Source organism: Halichoerus grypus, chromosome 3 (assembly GCF_964656455.1).
Source record: "Halichoerus grypus chromosome 3, mHalGry1.hap1.1, whole genome shotgun sequence".
NCBI lineage: Eukaryota > Metazoa > Chordata > Mammalia > Carnivora > Phocidae > Halichoerus > Halichoerus grypus.
Window position 1 is genome coordinate 48,247,492 of NC_135714.1, and position 24,133 is coordinate 48,271,624.

The 24,133-nt window shown below is 34.7% G+C and overlaps 1 long non-coding RNA gene across 1 annotated transcript in view; it reads right to left on the reverse strand.

Moving 5' to 3' along the window:
• The window catches only part of LOC144381253 (uncharacterized), a 158,061-nt gene extending 137,907 nt beyond the window's left edge, over positions 1 to 20,154 (reverse strand). Inside the window, exon 1 of the long non-coding RNA XR_013446144.1 lies at positions 20,118 to 20,154. This is a non-coding gene — a long non-coding RNA (uncharacterized LOC144381253). The remainder of the gene's footprint in view (positions 1 to 20,117) is intronic.
• Positions 20,155 to 24,133: the final 3,979 nt, after the last annotated feature.

Consider the following 24,133-nt stretch of genomic DNA (forward strand, 5'->3'; position numbering starts at 1 on the left):
TTCATAAATCCCATTGCCCTTTGGAAAGACATCTCTTAGTCTTCTTTTGTCACATTTTTAGATAAAGAAAAAACAAAATATACCCTATTAGCCAAATACTAGATAACATTAACAGATCAGAATTTGAGATACATAGCAGTCACAGAAGGCCCAATAAATTATGGGTAGAGGGGATTCTAAACAAGCTATCTCTTCTCTCTTCCAAATATAATGAATTTTTTAAGATCAGAGTGTATATCACATGAAGTTAATAAAGTAGAAAATGATACTATTTACCTTCATCAAATAATATGGCAAGAAATTTATAGCTCAGCTCCTTGGAAATCTGTCTTATTTAGCCTGCTGTTTTGTGTAACATATTAATAGCCAGAAGCAAATGGGGAACATAAAGCATGTTAGGCCAAGAAAAATTTTTAACACATTATTTACTTTATTTACCGATTTCTTATGAAATATTATTCTTATTTTTTTTCCTGTGGGTGGCACCTGTTAATGTCACAAAAATTAACATGTAGTATTGAGTCGTTGGAAATGGGAGAGTTTCATGGTAAATAATTAGCTAAACCACCAAAGGAAGAGATAATTGGCACGATGACTTCAGGAATAAGAGTTGTCATTATTCCAGATCTGTCTACAGATTACTGCATGTCCCCAAGAACACCAGGCTAAAGGTCATATCTCAAAGAATGCTGGTTTTTCTGATCATAAAAGGAAAGGATTTGCCATTCCAAATCATATTAATGATTAATTTAGTCTAGCAGCCTTTCTATGGAGGTGGTCAATTTTTAAAAAGGAGATTAGGGAGGGGAAGAGAATCCTTCTAACCCCATTTTTCCATTGTCCTAGAGGAGTGGATTCTATCTAAACTCAGTAAGAGAAACATAAATTCACTGTTCCTACCATGAAATAAGAGCTATTTCTTGTTTTATCTGGCACTGTTACTTATAGCAACAACAAAAAACAAACACAAAAGCAAACAAACTTAGTCTCTCTTAGTATTATATCAAATCATATAATTATATAATGTTGAATAAAAAGAAACTCATATTTACAAATATTTTAAATCATTCTTTAGAAATTATGTGGCATTTCTAAGCTTCAGTATCTTTTTCTTTGTTAGTTAATCCTCATTACCTATTCATGTGGTAAATGCTTTTCAATATCAGTTTTATAAATGCAGACATTGAGATTAGAATGACTCAGGAAAATCTTAACACGTAAATAATATTCTGGCAGGTCCATTTGTACTATATCATTTCAGGATTCTCTTAATAGCCATGTGACAGCTAAATGCCCACTCAGTGGCATTATAAACTCTGTGTGTCTAAACATCTCTTGAGGTGACCCCCCCCCCAACACCACTGCCACCCTGGGCATTCATTTAGTCTTTAGACATGGCTGAATTTTAGAAGATGTTTTTCTTTATTTGGAACTATATCTAATCCCTAATTATAATGTTTTCCCTAAGCGTCATATAGAAGTATAAACTTATTTTTAAATAATGTTTTTGTATATTTGAGCTGCCTACATTGGTGAAGTAATGAGGAATTTTCTATAAGATTTATTTTAATGTGTATCTTTTTAATATAATGAAACATTTCATTAAAAATATGAAATTATTTCAAGATATGGATGCCTTCTCTTACATATTTTAGTAACTAGCAGATTGTTTGGTACTATATTATTTAGAGCTGGTTAATTATAAGAAATAGTTCCACATTTAAATAATGTCTCAAACACAATACAAATTTGTTTGTTGCTCACAAGGAATTTCTATGTCAGCAGAAATGTTCTCTACACATTGATTTAGGGACATGGATTGATGGTGTGTCTGGAATCCTCAACTCATGGCTACAAAAGTTGGTCATGGAAAAAGCGTCCAACTGACAAAAAAGGAAGAGCATGTAAGCCTTAATAGAAAGATCTTTTCTGTTGAAATCACGAATCACTTCCGCTTACACCATACTGGCTAGAACTCAGCCACATGGCCATACCTAACTATAAAGGAGGCTGAGAAATGCAATCTGTCTGCCAAGGAAGAAGAGAACAATAACTCTGGTGCATAGCTGCTAGAATTTACTGCCACAGACATATGGGAGGCACAGGAATAAAAGTGAACTGAATGGCAAACTAGCCCTTGGAATCAGGATTCTCTATGGAGCTTTTTTAAAATACAAATGCCTGAACCACTATCCTAAACGTTTTAAATCTAAATATCCAGCTATAAAGTTAAGGAATCTGTATTTAGTTGCACAGGTGATTTTGCTGTACAGGAAGGGGAATGATTCTACAGGTAATAACTAGACTACTGAACAGTCCTTACACAGAAATGACAAGCTATCTTATGGCACAGACTTAATTAGAAGACTTAAAAAAATTTGAATGCAACAGTTGATCTATCTCATTAAAAACACAATAAAATGAATGTTAGATTCAACACTTCAGAAACTCTTCATTGTTTTGCACATTTTCTTAAATTTCCATCTGTAACAAACACATACTACATATGACCAACTGAAGTATAAACTCTCCGAGGACTTGTTTTTTAATTTCCTTTTCTCCTCTAAGAGTATCCTCAGCAATAATTAATACTTACTTGGGATCAATCAAAGGATCAAGTTCTATCATTTGCCCTTTGCTTTGTAATAGGTTTGTGTAGAGGACTAAATATAAATTAATGAATGACTTGAGAAAAAGAATAAGTAGCTTTACTTTTTTATCTCTTTGGTTACATTATTTATGTGCAAATCAGGCCTCATGTTTGCTTCTGCTCTACTCTTGTATTCCTCAATCAGTTCAGGGCCAACTAATTGGCTTATAACCTGTAATCAATTTAGCCTTTCATTATCCAGTGTGAAAACATTTATTCACAAGTGGTAATAAGTCATACAGAACACTAGACTACACTATACTGCTACTGTGTTCACTGAGTTCTCTGGCCTTCTGTCAGTTAACTGGAATACATATCGAATCTAGACAGGCATGAACACACAAAAATGTAATGTTTTTTTTTTTTTAATTATTTTCAAGATTTTATTTATTTACTTGACGGGGACAGGGAGAGACCGGGGGAGCGTGCACAAGCAGGGGAAGCGACAGGCAGAGGGAGAGGGAGAAGCAGACTCCCTGCTGAGCGAGGAGCCCAATGCAGGATCGATCCCAGGACCCTGAGATCATGAGCTGAGACAAAGGCAGACACTTAACAGACTGAGCCACCCAGGCACCCCATGTAATGGTTTTTAAATAATAGCTAATTAAGTATAAGATAAGCCTATGTTCAATTCAAATAATATTGTTCACTATACTGAAAATCATGAATCATTACCTGGCTTATTTGCAATAGTAACAGTGAGTTATTCAAATTTTCAAAATGATTATTATTTTTTTATTATTATGAGATCATTTCAAAGCCTTTACCAGTATTTCTGGACATGGGAACATTTTACTCAAATCTATACTGCTATCTGGATTGGTCCCAAACTTACATAAAGATGGGGTAGGTCAGGTCCTTTGTGAAAACACTGTTAAAATATACTTGTTTCATAGAGATATGGTATTGATTTGTCTTTGAAGCTTGAAGAGTTACATGGCAATGGATTTCTACTTTTTGTCTAGATGGAACTAAAGCCGTGGCCATGGAGGCACTTTTTATAAAAGGCTAGATGTTAACAATAATGAAAATGCTAAAGGAAATTGTAAAAAGATTACTGTAATAGAAGGGAGGAGAATCACATTTATTGTGCATCTATGTACCAGGCTTTAGGATACTACTTTGTTTTGTTGTTCTGTTTTGTTTTGTTTTGTTTTGTTTTGGTTTTAAACCTGTTGCAGTTATAATGAAATAGACCAAAAAATATCTAGGGAGACCAAATAACACTCTTTTGAAACATCAGGAAGTAGAAGGGCTTTAGTCAGTTTCCTCATTTAAGGATCCAGTCTTCAGCTTGGCCGTTCTAGAAATTCAATGGTTGAACCAAAGAATTGAACAAGTTCACAGAAATTACTCATGGAAAACAAGTGCAAATGGCAGTTAAGTGAATAATAGAATTAAACAATATTGCTTTCATTAGCTACAGGTGCAAGAATACTTACTATAACAAGGTAATTAGATGATTAAAAATTATTACTCAGAATATTATATGGTATGCATGGATGCAATATTCTTTCATACATTACTGGTGCATCTACTTAAAAAAACTGTCAGTGTCTACTGAAACTAATCATATATGTACTCAATCAGCCAGCAATTCCATCTTTAGCTATGTACCCAATAAAAATGTTTATATGTAATCAACAATAACAACAAAATATATAAGAATATTCAGAACAACTCTACATGTAAGAGCCCAAAACTGAAAACAGTCTAAATTTCCATTAACACCAGAATCAATCAATAAACTGTTATATTCATACAATGAAATATTAAATAGCAATCAGATGAACAATTTACCATATGAAACACCACAGATAAATTAATAAACATATAGTGAACAAAATCATTGAAACGTAAGAGAGGACATACTATATGATTCCATCATATTAGTTTAGCCATAGACAAAATTCATGCATGGTATTTGGAAGGATAGTGATTCCTTTGAGAACAGGAGTGGTCTTCTGGGGAGCTGGTAATATTTAAATTCTTGATTAAGATTCTGAATATATACACATATATACAATAAAACATACAGTATAATGTTTTGATTTTGTGAAAATGTATTGGGCTAGATACTTATGATTTGTAGACTTCTCTGTATACATCAACAATATGCTTTAAAAATGTTAATAACTTGGTAGTATGGGGAAGAGGGAAGGAATACACATGAAACAAGATTGGCCATGAGTTGATAATTGTTGAAGGAGGGTGATGAATACATGCAGTTCTCTCCCATTGCATATGTTCAAAATTTTCATAGTTAAAAAAATACAATCAAATTTCTAGAAAAAAATCTGGGAAAAACATAGTAGTCTTTTGAACTTGTGTTAGGCATTTATCTAAGCTTATGTACACTATCAAAAGGACCATCTATAAAAAAATGATAAATTAGACATCATAGATTTAGAAACTTCTTCTCTTTGAAAGATTCTGTTAAGAGGATGAAAAGATAAGCCACCACCAGGAGGAAATATCTTCTAACCACCTATTTGATAAAGGACTTTATCCAGAATATATAAATAATTCTCAAAATTCAATAATAAGACTATAGATAACCCAATTTAGAAATGGGCAATATAGGGGCACCTGGGTGGCTCATTTGGTTAAGGGCCAACCAACTCTTCATTTTGGCTCAGGTCATGATCTCGGGATCATGAGATCAAGCCCTGTGACAGGCTCTGCACTCAGCACAGAGTCTGCTTGAGACTCTCTTCCTTTCCCTCTCCCTCCCCTTCTTCCTCTTCCCCACTCACTAGTGCTCGCACTCTCTTTCTCTCTCTCTCAAATAAATAAATAAATAAAATATTTTAAAAAAAGAAATGGGCAAAATATTTGAACAGACAATTCAATACAGATGACATGTCAAGTAAGCTTATGAAAAGATGCTGAACACCATTAAACATTAGAGAAACATAAATTAAAACCACAAGATGCCATTATATATCTATTTAAATAGCTAAAATTTAAAATATTGATCATACCAAATGTTGGTAAGGATGTGGACAACTGGAACTCCCCTATGTTGGTTAGAATGTAAAATGTTCCTACCCCATTTGGAAAACACTTTGGAAGTATGTTAAAATGTTAAATATATACCTACCTAAAACTCAGTATTTTCATTGCTAGGCATTTAACAAGAAAAGTGAAAGTATAAGAGCATACAAAAACTTGTGCATAAATTTTCATGAAGGCTGTTTGTAATGGTCAAAAACTGAAAACAACACAAGTATCCACCAAGAGACAAATGGATAAAAACATTGTAGTAAATCTGTACAATGGACTATTACTCTATTATATTTAAAAAATGAAGTACTTATATATGCAACATGGAAAATCTGAAAATAATTATGGTAAATTAAAAAAAAAAAAGCCACGGGGCGCCTGGGTGGCTCAGTCGTTAAGCGTCTGCCTTCGGCTCAGGTCGTGATCCCAGGGTCCTGGGATCGAGCCCCGCATCGGGCTCCCTGCTCGGCGGGAAGCCTGCTTCTCCCTCTCCCACTCCCCCTGCTTGTGTTCCCCTCTCTCACTGTGTCTCTCTCTGTCAAATAAATAAATAAAATCTTTAAAAAAAAAAAAAAAAAGCCAGTCATGGGGGCGCTTGGGTGGCTCAGTCGTTAAGCGGTTGCCTTCAGCTCAGGTCATGATCACAGGGTCCTGGGATCGAGCCCCGCATCGGGCTCCCTGCTTGGCGGGAAACCTGCTTCTCCCTCTCCCACTCCCCCTGCTTGTGTTCCCTCTCTCGCTGTGTCTCTGTCAAATAAATAAATAAAATCTTCAAAAAAAAAGAAAATCTTAGTTATTTTACTCAATTACAATGAAGCCTTGTTATCTAGCCCTACTTCTCAACAATCTACACATCTTCAATGCCCAGAATATTCAAACCCATTTTTATGGACTATCCTGGAAAAAAAATAAAAATAAATTCTTCCTATTTTAATGGTTCAAATAATTCTGTGGATGCTTTCTCTCATCTTTTTTTTTCTGTGAAACAAGGGCTAAAAACTGGAGAGTCTACAACTTGATTAGAATTTAAATTTTCCAGTATGCTTAACCATTAAATTATTGTTATATAGGCATTTTCATTTCCTCTGATAAATCTTACTTATATGTGGATTGTCCATAATTTTATTCTCAAAATGTAACCTCATCCTCAAGTTTTGAGGAATAGCACATTATGCCCTTATGCACTGTCAAAATATGTGTAATTTAAACTTCACAAACTCTGAAGTTGTTATTATAACAAACTTTTGCTGATGAAGAACTCAGATTCAGAGTTAAAGCAATTTGCCTAAAATTACACACATGTTAAGTTGCTAAGCAAGGACACAAACCCAGATATGACATTTTATCATATTATACCACTTTCCAACAAATTAATGTTATGGCAGTTCTAAGATGCTAGAATTTTATAATTTAGTTCCTCCCTTATATCATTTTCTCTCAGAACAAAAATTATTTTAAAGTGACCCATATCTAAGGGCACTTATGTACTACTACATGATCTTTTGCAGTTGGAAATTCAGTCATTGACAAAGGTGGTGAGTTTCAGAAGAAAAAATTGGGATTTTTCAAATCAGACATATGCACATTCTAATCTAGATTCAGCAACCAACAATGAATGTGAGTGAGCTTCAGATAGTTATTTCAAATCTCTAGATTTCTATTTCCTGAATCTGTAATATTGCAAAATAATACTTACCTTGCTGACTACTGTCAAGTTTCCAGGTAATGTATACAGAGTGTAGCATGAAAGCAGTGTTCAATAAATGGCTGCTCTAAAAAATAGGACTGATGAGTACAGATACTACTTCAAAAGGCAGTTATTAAATATTGCTACTACTCCCTAACAATCATTTACATTTCTGAAGACACGTTCTGAAAATACATTATAAGAACATTGAAGAAGATGAAAAACTTAAGCTATATGTATGGTTATGTGTGTGATACACACACACACACATAAACAAACACACTTTTATTCTTTAGAGTAAAACAAAAACATGTTTTCCAAAGAAATACTTGGAAATTTAGAAGACTCCTCAGATGTGAATCACCATACTCCATTAACTCTACATATTTATTAAGTAAGGTTAAAAAGATAGCATATATGAAAATCATGTTTCCACAACCTTTCTACCACCTACAGCTACTTTGTGTGGCTTTGGGCAATTTATAGCCAAGTTTCCACCTATTATAATATGAGATAATAGAACTAGATATTCTTTAAACTATATTCAAACCCAAAACTTCTATCCTGACTGTATTACTATTTCTAATTAAATAATATTAAATTAGCACAATTTTGACTATTAATTCCACAAAATTAACGCTCTGTGGGATGATAAATTAATCAATGCCAACCACATTCATAGTGCTTATTATTGTAGAAATGTAATGAATCACATTGGCTGGCTTTTTCGGGTTAGTTGTTACAGGATTAATACTGTGCTGGACAGTTCTGAGTTTTGTTCTTAATTTTGCATTGCACAAGCTCAAAATTATCAATTCAGCCAAAAGAAATCCCAATTTCCTGGGATTAGATGCACTCTCTAAAATTTAAACTCTGTGAAGATTCTCTTTTCTGAAGCAGCAATTTACCTCTATGGCAGAATTGTCAACAGCATGAAAACAATCTTGAATAAAATCAACTCTCTCTGGACCCCATGTCCTCCTATAATTGCCACCCCTCTTCCCTCTTCATTTGTCCTAGGATTGCTTCTCTGTGTTTATATTATTTGGCCACTCAACAATATTTGACACTTCTGGCTATCCTTTCTTTCTTGAAGCTTTGTTTGTTTTCTTTTGTTTTTCCCTCCAGATATCCAAGATACCTTTCCTAGTTCTCTTCCTTCTTTACTGGCTATCATTTCTCAGTCTCCTATTCTGACTTCTCTGCTTCCGCTAGACTTCTCACTGTTCACAGATAAGACCTAGAACCTGTTTCTCCAAGTCTTCCTTGACAATTTCATTTAGCCCATGGCTTTAAGTATATTGATGCACCTTTGACCCCTAAATGTATGCATTCAGACTTGAGGTCTTACTTGAACTGCAGACTCATATGCTGAACTATCTATTTGATATATCTATTTGGGATTCTAATAGGCATCTCAAAATTAACATGTCTAAAGAAGAACCGTGTTCATCATCCCCCAGCCCTATTCTCAAGTGACTCTGATGAACTTAACATTTTATAATCTTTGCTGTTCTCACCCAAGCCACTCATCTTTCATCTAGATTTTTGAAAAAAAACTTATAATTGATCTCTCTGCTTCCACTCTTGCCCCCTTCCAATCCATTTTCAACAGAGCAAACAGAAGGATTTTGTCTCAAAACGTAAATCAGATTTTATTGTACCTCTGCTTGAAACCAAACAAAAGCTTCCCTTTCCACTTAGAATATAACATATGTATATACAATACACCTCAAGATCTACCCCTGCCAACTTCTGACCACATCCACCACCACTCTGCCCCTTAACTCAGTACACTCTAACTATACTGACCTTCTTTCTGTTCTTCATATATATCAACTTCATTCAAATCTCAGGCCCTTATCCTAGGATATTTAAATGGCTGACTCCTCAAAATTCAGGAGTCAGCTTAAATGTTATCTCCTCAGGGAGGCCTTTCCTGCCCACTTAATCTCTAGCACACCGTCCTGTTTGATATTCAAGCTATTGTACTGATTATTTTGGAAGGCAGCTATGCTCACCACTGTACCACCAACGCTGCACTGTACTGATTATTTTGTATTTATCTATTTGTTTATTGTCTTCTTTTCACCACTAAATATAGTCTTTAGAAAGTACCTTTTCTATCTTACTCAATTTTTTATACCTAATGCTTAAAGCAGTGTTTCCTGATAGGAGACTCTTCAATAAATGTTGAAGGAACAAAGTGTAAATATATGTAATTGTAGCTATTCACAATATGCATGAAAATGGTATCAAATATTAGAGTAGAGCTTGGAGACCATAAAATGGCAGCTTGGCTTAGGCTAAGAGGAGATTTATGTAATTTAGTAATAACCAGAAATCAGTAATTTCTAGTACCTATGAACAGCATAGAAGTTATGAATTTTGTGTCTTTAGAACTTGTGTATATTTTTTGACTAGTATCTTTCCCAAACCAAAACAATTCTAAAATGTAAATAGCCACTTAAAGCAATAGGCATTAAGACAAACAGTGTCCAAAAGCCAATAATTGTTGGCCTATTAATATTGGCACATAACTGTGACTTTTAAGTTAAGTCTGTGCCTCTAACTTGAATAGGAAGAACTAAATAAGACAAGTCTACACTCATTTCTGCACAGATTACACTAATAAGCTCAGCTTTGGAGAGCTCTAGGTGCAGGACTAACAGTTCCATTATTTCAGAGGTATATATGGACACAACACAAATCCTGGAGTTTGGGATTAGGCCATATTTCCTAGGCCAACAGTCAATTTTTCTATTTTTTTTTTAAATCTAGAATTGAATCTAATAATTTATACCATTGCAGGTATATTTTTAAGAATTATTGGTATTGTAGGTCACTATTTCCTTAGGAATATTCTAAAGAGTTACTAGAGTTAACCCTTGGTATTGGAAACCATATGTGTTCAATCCTGAGTGTCTTTAATAAGCACGGACAAACCCCTTCCCTGCTGTGTAATTCATAGCCACACTAGGCAAAGGAAAACACAGGCAGGAAAAGGTTATTCTTTATGACCTGAATCTTCTAAGTACTTGCTTGAGTGGCAGTCATCCGACAGAGGTTGCATCCCGGAGGATTCAGGGACATTTGCCTATTTGTAGATTCTCATCCCTATGGATAGTTCACTGTTAGACTACCATTTCAATAAGTGTAATAGGGCATAGACGCCTATCTTTTATTTTCATAGAGAAATTCTTTCTCTCCTTGTTTTTTTCCTCACCAACTACTAATGACAGAGTTCTTGAACAAGTCTAACCTCATTTATCACTATATGTGCTTGCATTTTATTTATTTAATTATTTTCCATTTTGCTAATTGTGATTATCCATAGTACCACAATTTATCATATTTCTCTACTTTTTAAAAGACTCATTTATAGTTCTTGTTCTTTCATGGCTTCTTATTAATATTCATAATTGCAGTTGCTTTAGAGGACCTTTCATATCTCCTTCTCCTTCTCAAAGTATAGCAGTATTTATCTTTAGTATCCCTAATAATTTTTCTCTAATTTTGCTATTTCATGTTGCCTTCATAAATATATTTTAATCCAGGCTTTTCTACAAGGGAAATTTGAACTTGTCATAGATTTTCTGTTAAGACAATAATGACATAAATGTTACCTTGTAGAAAAGTAAAAGCAGATAACTTGAATGTTTTACTTAACAATTAATAAAATGCACTGGATTCAATTCAATTATTTGAATTAAAAATAGACCCTAAATAAATACATAAATAACAATTAAATTCTGCAAAAGAAACCTAGATTTTCCAGAACTCAGCATGCAAGGTTTCTAACTTATCATTTGTTAGCTTTTACCCATATCTATATTCAAGAAACACAGATAGTTAACCCACAAGATTTAGGATGCTATTTTAAGTGGTGATAAAAATTAAAGATGAGTTTCTATATTAAATATGTAGTATCTTTTAGATGTGGAAAAGATATAGAGCAATTTCAGGAAGATGCAATGTACATTAAGAATTCAGCAGAAGTTTCTTCTAGTTAGGAAAATCATGGAAGACTTAGGAAGAGGTATCATTTGAGTTGGAACTTAAATAAGACTTATAATATTTGCTATAATAACTAACACTTGTACCCCAATAAAGCATACAAGCAGAAAAATATAGGACATGTTTTGAGGATAGCAATATAGTAGGACTAGAGAAAAATGTCTGTAGGGTATGATATACAATCAAGCCTAAGTATAAGTTGGGCTTCCATTGCAGAGAAACTGAAATGAAAATTTAGCCCTAGTATGCAATAGAAAAGCACTCAACAATTTAAGTTTGAGAGAAATCTGATTGCCTGTATTTCCTCTATAATAGCAAAACTAATCTTATAATGGAAGGCACTCCTGCTATAAGACTATTACAATAGACTAAGTCAAGCTTGAACTAAGGTGGCAGGAGCGGAAATAGAAGTCAACTTGATTTAATGCTAACTCTAGGAGATAGAATAAATATATTGGTAACTAATGAAATTAAAACAAGGCTTAAGCCAAAGCAAGTCCAAGATTCTGCACCCAAGTAACTAAAAAAATATAAATGATGATATCAAAAACTTACTGTGAGGTTACTAAATTTCAAGTGTCCCAAATGTATTCATTTATCTAATCCTCAGACCATTCCTATGAAGCTAAGGAACCAGACCACCATTAACAGAAATTAGAAATTTTGATGGAGCAATAGGTTTGGAATGAATGATAATGAGTTCCATTTAATTTTGTGGTTTTAGATACAGTTTTAGTCAAGACAAAGTAAGCGATGCTGCAGAAAGTTATCTCCTATATTTTAGAAATCAAATACAATAAAGGCTTATTTTTCACACTCATTAAATGTCCCACACAGATTGTCTAGAGACTATGCTTATACAGTTCTAGGCTGATGAAGCTTCTGCCATCTCAACTAGCATTTTCAACACACTTCCTCTGACAGTTTCACAGAAAGAGAAAATGTGAATAGAATAGGCACATACATTTTACTGCATCAGCCCAGACAGGACTGACATAATTTCCACGCACAGTTCTTTGTACAGAACCAATCACATGGCTTAAACATAATTGCAAGGGAGGCTAGGATATGTAGGGGAGCACGTGGACTACTTGGTGAGCATTACTATCTCTGCCACAGGCACCATCTGCTCATTTAAAAGACATAGTAGTATAATAGAAATGGGATCCAGAACTAAGTATAGAGTTCCAAACTAATTTTTCCAGTCATGTGCTAAATTATTTATAGGTCTTAGATTCCACTATTTTTTAATTGTACTTTTGTCTTCTACCACGTGATTACATTTGCTGAAAATTCTTTCCCTTCCCTGTCCTCATAGTTAAACCCTATTCATTCTTCAAAATACAATTCAATATATTCAAGAAACAGTGCTGTGGTAATTAGTTATCTATACTGAAGGGGAAACAGCCATCTGAAATATAAATAGATTCTGGGTAAAATTAAGAGTGAACGTAATTTGCGGCACCTGGGTGGCTGAGTCAGTTGATCGTCTGCCTTGGGTCCCGGGATGGAGCCGCCTGTCGGGCTTCCTGCTCAGTGAGGAGTCTGCTTCTTCCTCTTCCTCTCCCTCTGCTCCTCCTCCCCACCCCATCCCCCTCCACCCCCCCACCCCTGGCTCATGCTCTCTCTCTCTCTCAAATAAATAAATAAAACCTTAAAAAAAAAAAAGAGTGAACATAATTTAAAAAGACATAAACTATTGGAAGAAAACATAACTTAATATTTTGAGTCCATAAGAGGAATAGTCTCAAAAAGAGATCAATTGATCCAATGACATAAACATAAAATTTCTAGATATAAAATATATTGGAAGATTTAAAAAAACAAGGAAAAACACTTGCAAAAAAAGCATATATTAAAAATATTTTGTCTCCGCCCAACTACGAAGAACAAACCAATTCATAAAATAAATATAGATAACCACAAGAAAACTTCAGAAATACAAAATTTCTAATTATTAAAGAAATATTTTTTAATTATTAAAAAAATCTTAAAATTCACATAGCAATGAGGTTTATTTTACATTTCCAAAACTGACACTCAGAATTCTAAACATAATGAATGAAAACTCAGACACTTTTTATGAATATCATTACTAAAGAATGTTTCTGGAAAGTATTTATTAAGTTCATTAATTCCTTCCACAAATATTTGTCCACCTTTTCTGTACTTGGTGCTATTATAGGGATCTGAGATACATCAATTAAAATAATAATAATAATAGTAATAAAAGAAAAAATCTTTGCCTTCATGAAACTTACACTCTAGTTGATATCTTAGTTTGGGTTTTCTCAAAAGCGTATCCTGAATTTGAATTCAAATAATTTATTTAGGAGTTGGAGTTTTGGAAAGTATAATAGTAGGCAACTGAATTAGGGATATAAAGGCAACCAATCAATGATATATTGTTATGTCAATTACCATGGTGAGAGATTGCCACTTAGTATTGTACAGAAACTCTGGGAAATAAAAATTAAACACAGCTTTGGGAATTATGCACAAAAGGCCTGAGAGAGCTGTCATAGTCGTGGAGTAACTCATGTGAGTTGGTTGAGAGCTGCTTTTGGTGAGTTAATTTCTCCACACGTTCAGTCTGCCACACATAGAACAATCTTCTACAAATCCAGAGGGAAGTTATCAAGCCAAAAGATGCAGAAACTGGCACTTGTGTATGAGCAGTAATACAGTAAAAGGTCTACTAAGTGTAGGTACGGCATTGGAAGTTATGCTAAACTAAGAAAGACAATAAAGAACAAACATTTAAAAAAAAAGTGAGTTACAAGTACATTAGAAGGTGACAAATATTACTGACAAAAACAAAAGAAATGGAATAAGGTAAGAGGGATTGGTATATCCAGGCAGAAGAAAGACCAGATTCCAGTATTAAGTAGGGTGATCAGGGTAGACCCCACTGGGAAGATGAGATATATGTACAGATTTGAAGGAGGAGGAAGAATCAACCAAACAGATATCTGTGCAAGATTATTAGAGGCAGAAAGGACATCTGAGCAAAGGACCCATTGGATTTTGCCTGGAAAGTTTGAGGAAAAAAAAGGAGGCTAATGTAACTGGAATGGCAGCCACAACAGGAAGAGAGGTAATCAATTGGCTTGGAGGGATAGTATGTGAATTGTGTAGGACCCTAGAGACTTGTAAGACCTTTCACTGTAGTTGAAATGGGGGTCCACAGCAAGGTTTTGAAAAGAGGAAGACATAAAGTATTTTCTCTTTCAAAAGGATTATTCTAGCATTTTCATTCCTGCTCATGAGGAAGTAACTGGTGTCAGACTTAACCTACTGGAATAGACAAATAAGACACTAGACAAAATAGATGAGGGAACTGTTTTACATATAGTGGAGAACAGACAGCCCAAGACTGTGATGCCTGAGAAAAAGGAAATTCACAAGCTAACATAAAAACACTTAAGAATAGATTTAATGAATGTCAAGCACAGCCTCTATGCTAAAAACCACAAAACTCTGTAAAGAGAAATTAAAAGAGGCTCAAATAAATGGATAAATATACCATGTTCATGGATTTTAAGACTCAGTATTGTTGAGATATCAATTTCCCCAAATTGATTCATATGTTTTGATATAGTCCCAATCAAAAGCCTAATAAAAATTTGGTAGCAATTTAGAAACTAATTCAAAGTTTATATAGAAATGCAAAGATCTTACATAAACAAAATCACTTTTTAAAAATGTCCCCAGCTTTATTGAGATAAAATTGATGTATAACATTGCATAAGTTTCAGGTATGCAATATGATGATTTAATATAAGTATATGATACAAAATGATCACCACAATAAGGTTAGTTAACACATACATCATCTCACATAGTTACAATCTGTATGTGTATGTTGAAAACTTTTAAGATCTACTCTCAGTGACTTTCTAATATACAATACAGTAGTGGTAACTATAATCAACATGATGTGCATTACATCCCAGAACTTATTTATCTTCTAACTGGAAAAACATTTTTAAAAAATAATATATTTGAAGGATTTTCATTGCCTGATTTCAAGAATTTCTAAAAAGGTATTGTAATTATGACGTATTGATATAAGGACTGAAAATAATTCAATACACCCAAATAGAGAATTCAGAAATAGAACTCACAGAAACTTATTTTTCATCAGAGATGCAGTGCAAATACTACTGAGCTATTTACAAAATTAACTATTAATTCAGCCAACAACATGAAAGAATCTTTAAAATAATCATACTAAACACAAGAAAGGGAATGAATTATCATTGTGGTTAAATAATATATACAATAAGAAGTCAGAAATGTCTGTGGTCTAAATTCCCCTTAATTACAGATCTATATGGCCAAAGATGGCCATGAAGTATTTTATAATGTTCTTTCAGATTAGATTATTCAAATACATTGTTTCTCAACTCTGCATTTATGATGTCATAGAAAGTACTAAAACTGTCTGAAAGAAGGGTAGAGTTATACATTTTTTTATTGCTTTCTCTCAGCATAACAATACTTGCCAGGCTTCTGCAGTGTCTAAAACTAACTCTGCCTCCTGAATGTCATTTAGGGGATGACTCAAGGGACATCTGCGCTGTTCTGAAGTTCTGGGTGCAAATATAATGGTATTAGAGAGAAAGGTAGGGAAGGACAAGCTAGAGGAGCCCAAAGATTCAGGAATAACTGTTGAGTTTCAAAGTTTTTTACTTTCTTGCTGAAGTATATATTATTATTAACTCATTTCACCATAATTCATGTTTGAGATGGAGGTTTTGTTGAAGGCAGAGGAAGGTATAATCTGGTTTGGCTCATGAGCCCAAGATTCCTTGGCATAGTTCTTATCACAAACCTAAAATCCAGATGGACAATGCGACATTTTTATAAAAAGAAATGGCTGCTGAAGTTGGAAATAGAAGTCTCTAGTAAAATCTTACTTATTTTGCTCATATTCATGCTCAAAAGGGGCAGTTCTGTTACGAATTAAAACATCCTTCATATCCATTGTTTCCCATTTGTCCAATATGACCTGAATTGGATTGGAGCCATAGTTGATATAAATGATTCTAAACTCCAGGGACAAAAGCTAACAAACAGGATCTTTGGTTCCTCCCTGAGGGTCCAAACTGAGCATAGTCCTCACAAAGATCAAGAATTCTCCTCATACTCTGCCTGGTTTTAATAACTATAGATAGGGATTGGAAGATAAATGGAGACTGTTTCAGGTATATTCTGTGGCTCTTCCTTCTGAGCTCCCAAGTCTCCCACTGAGGATCTTAATTACTTTTAATTACAGCAACTTTAGTCTGTCCACTTTTCCCTATATTTCCCCATTGAAAACCTTTATTATATAAAGCTTTCATAGAGGCCCACATATCCTGAAAATATAGGCAAATATGACTCAGCTCTCTAAAACTTTAAATTCTTGAAGGGAAAAAACCCTCATATGGAAAGAAATAAGAACCCAATGCTGCAGCTACCTATAAAATCAGGGAAAGTATGTTAAGTGGGTGTCCTTACAAGGAGTGCGATGGAAACATGAACTGTGAAAACAACAGGGTTTGCTTTCGATTTCCATGTAGTTTTTGCCGTTGCTATTTTCAGGCCCACAGGTACATGCACAGGTGCTGCGTCAAGGAGCAGCTGAACCAGAAGGGGTCCGAGGTTTACTGGAGTGTATCAGTAAGGATCATAGCTCCATCAACAGAACTTGGAAATTTCAAGGGCTTATGACTGTCAGTAGCCATGTTGACATTGCTAAAGATTGCAGAGACAAGCTGTTCATCTTCTGATGCTTCTCTCTGTTGTTCAATGTCCATTATGTCTTGGAGTACAAGGCCATTGTCATTGGTGAACAACATTCAAAGTGATTTATTGTTTTTCTACTGATATTTAGACTTTGGCTGCTCTGTATTATTTCCGAAAACACAGGTTCTGTGTGTCCCGGTGTATTCTGATGTTCAAAATGACCTGAACTGGAAAGGCAGAAAAAGTGGGCAAAGAAGTCCATTGAGCTATAAAAGGCAATTTTAACTTTATGGTAAGGGGCTGCAAAAGTTCATCAAGATCATCCTCTTTTTTTGAAACAGAACTTAATCTAAAACTTTATTTCTCACCTAGTAAGACATTCTAAGGACTTTTAATAATCAGAAATCTCATGCTATTTCTTGTCAGTGTCAAAGCCTCCACCCCCAGCAAACATTAATTAAATTTCTACCTGTCCCTCCCCTAATGAAAATGTGATACAAGTCATCACCATCCTCATTCTTTCTGTTTCTCTCCATTTCTTCCCTTCTTTCTCTCTCTCTCTGTATTTCTCTCTCTCTCTCTCTCTCTCTCTCACACACACACACACACACACACACATAGACAATCCTGCTCAAAAAGCTTATATTTTCTCTTGAATACTGGTCCTGTAATAGCAGTGGCACCAACAGCATTGTTCTAAAAAAGATACATCTAGAAATATTCATGTGAACATATCTCAATAATCTCCTTTCACTATAAAAAATTAAGATTTTTCTCAGTTTTTACATGTACAACACCCAATTCCCAAAGGCATTGTTCTGGTTTTCCTCAAAAGGTGGCGGCAAACACAATGCTATCATCCCTTCTATTAACTGCTCGATTTTGTGCTGGGCTGACATACTACAGGAGGGTGGGGATGGGGAATGGTGCCTAATCTTGGCCAGTGTGGATCTCATTACAGGGGATTAGGTTGACACTAATGGGGTTGATTCTGCAGCCTGTTCATCCTGTCTGCCAATAGTCAGAGTGAGCAGCCAGAGAACAGCATATCTGAGGGTTTGTGCCAAGACAACTGCAGTAACTGAGGCTCGCTGCTATCAATGCCTCTGCAGAATGGAGACAGAAGGTAACGTGGACAAGAGGAGGGCAGCAGCAGGGTTTTCAGATCTGCCTGGCAGGAAGGACCAAGAATGTCAGGTGTCGTATTCTATTGTCAATGCTTCTTGTTTAGAAAGAGTTGATTCTCACTCAAGTGTGCCCCTCCGGCTATAAAGGTTGGTTTTCAGGCAAGCCCGGGATTATCACAGAGTCAATGAATAATGTTTTCTGCTATGCTTAGGAAGAACCGTCCCTATATTTGGTGTGCTATATAGATAAGAGTGCTTTCATATTTTTTTTTCTTGGCACAAAATCTGGCAAAGAGGTAGAATTTGTGCCCCAAATGGAAAGTTTCTATATATTTCCCCATGAGCCTTCTTTCGTGCCAGTTGGTGCAGCCACAGCTCATATCCACTGCAGATAACAAGAGCCAATTCTCAGAAGCAAAAAGGAGGTAAAAGTGTGTCCAGAAGCAGTCTCTAAATGTTTAGTCTCAAACTCTCAAAGATGTCACAGAATCATTGGACAATATATAGTCCATGATTTATTTTTGTAAGACAAAAAGAAGAGGCTTTTTCCTCAAAATCAGAGAACCAAGATAATAGTGTCTTGATTGGACAATTGGCACTTTAGGTTCACGTCCTTAGATGTCTGTATATTCTTCCACCTCTCCAACCTTGATGAGAGAGTTAAAACTAGCATGCTGTCATGTGAATATTTCTTTAAATATTAGAAGTGACCATCTTTAATCTTTTTAAAATGTTTATTATCTGCCATGTACATTACAAAGTATTTCAAAGTTTATTATTTTTGTATTTAATTTTGGATCTAAATATTTGCATATCTTTTTAGTCATTTCCTTGAAACTGCTATACAAATTCATGAGCCCCCACTCAGTTCTTGGTATCAGTGATTATGACTCTTTCCCTGATATCAAGGGTATCAGTATTATTCAAGGATAAGAGTAAGAAGTTGAGGCAAAGTACCTAACTTCCAGAGACTAGCATTTCAAATGGGAATTTATGCTATACTAATGGTTCAAAATACGTATGTCTATCTGCATTTGAGTATGGAGAGATGATAAATAAGACTGTATTTGTAATCCCTGCACTTGAGGTGAGAGGGAACGAACATAGTCAATGAAAGTTTAATAATGTGCCTAGACACTTTCTTATACAATTTAATTTTTTTAATTATATACACTTAAATATTTTATTAATGTAACAATTCTTAACTCTCAAAATATTTTTAGTTAGATGATTTCTTATTTCTGTCAAAAAACACATCATGTAAGTAGGACAAGAATAACTATTTTACTGTTTTAGAAGGAGAAATAATCAAATAGAAATTACACGTTCAGAAATACATTTAGAAATAGCCCACAGTACTTATTCCTTTTCTAATACTATAATCTCTTCATCATGTTTTCTTCTTCCACTACGCCCTTATTATAACATGTCACTCATTACCCTGCCTGGTCTTCACTGAAGAACCTCACCAGGCAATTCAAGAATATATGAATGTGTGGCTAGAATGAGATCACTATTAAAAATGAGGATTTGTTTTGTTTCATTTTTTTAACCAAAGAATTGAAATTTGTGCCTTTGGGATCAACATCAGAAGGCCACTTAACCCTTTCTTCCCATAACTCTAAGGACTCTTTTAGAAACTGAAATATAGCCCAAAATATGCCTTAGACATTTTAATTAGCCAGTGATTCAGTCCTACTTGTTAGTCACAATCCAGTCTGGATGTAGAGGTCACACAGCTATGATAACAGAGAATTAAATATAAATAAGTGTTAACCAGGTATTAGAGAAATGAAACGTTAAAAAGAAACACTGAGGTATCTGGAAGCAGTAACTGCAGGAAGCAGATGCTAACCCAGGGCCTGGAGAACAAAAGGACAAAGTTGAAACTACTAACCTTTAGAATCTTGGAGAAGGGGTCCAGTGGGACTCTGACTCGAATCTCTGCAAAGGGAACAAAATTCAGATATTATTGGAGTGTCAGAGGAAGGACCCTAAGGAATTGGGATTCAGAGCTCTGAGGAGGATGTCTCTAATGAGACTGGTTTTGCTATTGCGGGAAAAACTGTAACTTGGAATTGGCTGCTTCAATTGTGACAAACTTCGGCCTTTAGGTGAAGAAATGTATAGTATCAAAAAATTTCTTCCTCCACTTCCAACCTTCTAGTCTCCCTGTGGCACCCCCTACTGGCAGAACCTAACAGGAACCAGCAGGTAAGGGAGACACCATCGCGTCCAAGGTTTCAGCACCAGCTTCACACAGCAGAGTAAGAAAGGGTGGTTTTGAAGCTGAGACCAGTTTGATAATTATCACACATAAAGAGAACATAAAGAAATAAAAAAGATCTTCTGATAGTTTATTTTACCAGTATTTATTCTCCCAATTTCATAGAGGGAGGCTCAAATCTGAAGTTGTATGTTTATGAACACAAAATACTTATTAATGAGTTTCAAGTAGTTCTCAAACCTGATAAAACATTATTAACCCCTGAAGCAGGTTTTTTTTTTTTTTTTAAATGCCAGGGCCCACTCTGGAAAAATTAAATCAGAATTTTTAGCAGTGAGACCTAGATATTATTTTGTTTTGTTTTGTTTTTTAACTTACAAGGTTATTTTCATGTTCAACTAAAGTTACAAATCATTGGTAATAGTAGATCAAAAGAATAAATATAAATTAGCAACAAAAATAAGACCTTAAAAATAAGTTAGTAAATAATTCTATCTCTACAATAAAGAATTCAAAGTATACAAGATATTATTTTTTTATCCAACAAATTGGCAGCATCTTTTTAATGTAATCTTGTTTTATTTGATGAGTGTTTGAAAAACAGATACCTTCATCCATAAAATTAAAAGTTAAAATAATATTTATGAAAGAAATTTAGTTGTTTGCTTCAGAAAACTTCAACTTTTATACCATCTGGTCCAGGGAGCCTACTTCTAAGAATTCATTCATTTTTTTTTTAAGATTTCATTTATTTATTTGACAGACAGAGACACAGTGAAAGAGGGAACACAAGCAGGGGGAGTGGGAGAGGGAGAAGCAGTCTCCCCACCGAGCAGGGAGACTGATGTGGGGCTCGATCCCAGGACCCTGGGATCATGACCTGAGCCGAATGCAGATGCTTAACGACTAAGCCACCCAGGTGCCCCTAAGAATTCATTCTAAGAATATCTATTCATTTATTTACAAAATACTATTGAAAGACTATTATGTGCTCAATACTATTAGAAGAAAGAGGAACAGGCAGGAGACAAAAAAGATGATGTCACTAAATAATATGGAATTTGTATTCAAGAAGGCAGAGGCATAAAAAATACATAATCATATATAAAATCAGATAATATAGTACTTTAATGAAAATCAGTTCAAATAATGGGTGCAGAATGAAATAACTTTAGCTAGGATGGTCAAGGATGGTCTCTGAGGAGCTGGTGTTTACAGAGTCAAATCTAAACAAATCTGTTATAGTTGAAATACAGGAAGAAATTCAGTGTAGCCAAAAATCAACAAAAGGCAAACAAGATAAGAAAGAAAATTAAAGTTACTCAGGAACCAGTTCAAGTAAAGCCTCAAAGACCACCATAAGGAATTCAAACTTTAAGTCCAATGAGAAGTCATTTAGAGAGTTTTAAGGGTAAAGTGACACAATCTAATTTTGATTTTAAAATGTCACTCTCAATGCTGTGGTAAGGAGGAAGGGGGTGGTAAATACAGAATTAGGGTAACTGGTAAGAAAAATATTAAAGTTATCTAGGTACAGGGTGCCTGGTTGGCTCAGTCGGTAAGACATGTAACTTTTGCTCTCAAGGTTGTGAGTTTGAGCCCCACATGGGGTGCAGAAATTACTAAAAAAATAAACTTAAAAAGAAGAAAGTTATCCAGGTGAGAGATGAGAATGGTTCTATCTAAGTAGTAGTAGTGGATAAATATGGAACATATATTTGAGGTAAAGAATTGGATAATGAATAAGTAAAAAGGAAAAATACCTATTTTTTTCTTTACTAAGATGAGATCCTGAGGCAAAAAAAAAAAAAAAAATCTTTGGATGAAAAATTTTTAAATGCTTATTGTAGATTTTGTTTTAGAGCATATGCCAACATGATGGGTGGGTTAAAAAAAATCTGTCAATGAAGGGAGCAGATTATAAGCATATAGCTGGGAATCCTTAGCAAATAATGCTAATCAGAGATACTGACAAATGTCTTCACAAGATCACACTGGAAAATTTTTGTGTAATGGAAAACTTTGAAAATAATATGATAAAGATTAGTGAGGGACTATAGTATAGGTAAAAATAGAATCAGATTGACTTCTGATCGATAGCTATCATCACATTTTCTCTGATTAGGTAAAGTTACAGTGGAATAACAAGCTTGCGTGGCTCTGAAGCCACATATATGGGTGTGACTAAGAAAAAAAATCTATGTGGCTTATTAATGGTTCATTCACGATCATCTAAAGACTACTTAAACAATAAAAAACAGAGACATCCTTGATTTACAGGAAAAATTTTCTGTAAACACAACAACTATACTCCATGTGCTAATGCATCTAAGTTAGAAGGATTTTCATTCCTTCTGGCACATCTTGGTTGAAGTTATGATCAGTTAATTAATTAGCAGTTAATGTCAGACTATTTCAGACTTTAAGCATAAAATATGGGCCCTTCTCTTTGTTCATATTTAGATCTAATTATTCTATTCTGCCTTCCTCTATTATCCTTTATTTGGAATTTTTGCTAAACAAAAGATTTTAGATGCAAGGGATTCACTATGTAAGTGCCAGTGCATATTTCCTGACACAAAGCATTAGACAATGGAGTTCTCATATATGTTTTTGGTTTTTGGGTAGTTGTTTTGTTTCGTTTTGTTTTAGCAGCTTAAAACAATGCAAATTTATTATCTCACCTTTCTTTTAAGTCAGAAGTCTGGTTTGGCTTGGCTGGTTTCTCTGTTTCAGGTTTATAAGACTGAAATCAAGGTGTGGGCCAACTTGGCTCCTTGGAAGCCTCTGGGAAGAATCTGCTTCCAAGCTTACTTGGGTTGTTGGTAGGATCCATTTCCTTGTGAATTTTTCTCCACTGGCTGTCAGCTGGGAGTCAATCTTTGTTCTTAGAGGCTGTCTACATTCCTTCTAATGCTTTCCATGCCGTCCCTCTTCAGCAATCGATTGAATTCCTCTCATGCTTCAAAGCTCTCTGATTTCCCTTTCTGACACATCTCTGACTTTTTTTTTTTTTTTGCCTTTCCATTCTGCTTTCAACTATTCATGTGATTACGTTGGGCCCACCCAGATAATTCAGGTTACTCTCCCTATTATAAGGTCAGTTGATTTTGTTTTTTAGTAATAGTACTGTAATTCACCTTTTTTATTTTAAAATGTACACCTGACCTCAAAAGTACTTACCAATTTGAAACCAATCTAGTTGAAGCACATTCAATGACTTTTCAATTACACATTTTTAATGATTTTCTTTCAGCACATGCCAGTAGTTAGTAAGATTTACTCACATCTTGATACTCCTATCTGCTTTTATTTTTATTAAACCATTCATGTGAGATCATTATTATTTAATTATTCTTAATATGGGTGTCACAACATAATAACAAATATTGTTAAATTCCAGTATAGAGCTCTTCATCAATGAAAGCTATTACACAGGGCGCCTGGGTGGCTCAGTCGTTAAGCGTCTGCCTTCGGCTCAGGTCATGATCCCAGGGTCCTGGGATCGAGTCCCACATCGGGCTCCCTGCTCGGCGGGAAGCCTGCTTCTCCCTCTCCCACTCCCCCTGCTTGTGTTCCTGCTCTCGCTATCTCTCTCTCTGTCAAATAAATAAATAAAATCTTTAAAAAAAAAAAAAAAAGAAAGCTATTACACATACAAATCTTATCCTTCCTATGGTTGGTAG